Raw genomic sequence first — 916 nt, 5'->3', positions numbered from 1 at the left:
TTTTTTTCTGTATTCCATATTTCTTTCCACAAATTCAAAATCTTGTTAATAATCGGTATTCATGTCAAGATCTGTAAGTAGAAAATATAAGGAAAAATTGAAAAAAAAAATATTTTTTTTTCATTGATTCAATTTTCAATCGATTTGTTAATAGAATAAGAATAAGAAACGGATTACGAGTAATTTGTGTCGATCTCACTAAAGTGGATATCGATATACATATCAATATATAAAAAAATGCGCTTTTTTCATTTACAACAAAAAGGTTCGAATCCGAAATAGAAAAAGAAAAGGTTTGACAGAAACGGTCCGTAAAAATATTTATACAGTACACCCCTTTCCCTGGGATTGTAGTTCAATTGGTCAGAGCACCGCCCTGTCAAGGCGGAAGCTGCGGGTTCGAGCCCCGTCAATCCCGTTGGATATAAATCCAAAAAAATAAAAAATAAATTCCTTTTTTGTGTATTTGTAGGGAATCAAATTGATAAACAAAATTTTATTTGGGGCCCCCCCCTGCTTTTTCATTTGTTTCGCCGAAAAAGGAAGGAAAGGGATTTTGGACTTTCATCAAGAATAAATGTTTTTTTGTTTTATTTAGTATGGATAAAAGATCTTCCTATGTTATACTATTTCATGAGTTGATTTGATAGCTCAGATTTTGTGATTCATGATATTGATCCGATTTGATATCATTGAAATCCAATTTATACCATTGTTGAAAGATTGAACATTTCTATGGGATTAAATCCCGAATTTTTTTTTTAGAAATTTAAGAGAAATAGAACATAATAAAGATTATGGAAGTAAATATTCTCGCATTTATTGCTACTGCACTGTTTATTCTAGTTCCTACTGCTTTTTTACTTATAATTTATGTAAAAACGGTAAGTAAAAGTGACTAATTTCACTGAAATAT

At 29.8% G+C, this 916-nt stretch overlaps 1 non-coding gene across 1 annotated transcript; it reads left to right on the top strand.

Annotated features, from left to right (window-relative positions):
* Window positions 1-344: 344 nt before the first annotated feature.
* Window positions 345-418, top strand: TRNAD-GUC (transfer RNA aspartic acid (anticodon GUC)). Its single transcript has one exon. It is a non-coding gene; the product is annotated as a tRNA-Asp (tRNA).
* Window positions 419-916: the final 498 nt, after the last annotated feature.

This window comes from Vigna unguiculata, unplaced genomic scaffold (genome assembly GCF_037176805.1).
Source record: "Vigna unguiculata cultivar grain cowpea cultivar isolate G323 ecotype 2 unplaced genomic scaffold, ASM3717680v1 ptg000498l, whole genome shotgun sequence".
Taxonomy (NCBI): Eukaryota; Viridiplantae; Streptophyta; class Magnoliopsida; order Fabales; family Fabaceae; genus Vigna; species Vigna unguiculata.
Note: the sequence above shows the minus strand (reverse complement) of the source record. Positions and strands in the feature narration are given on the sequence as shown.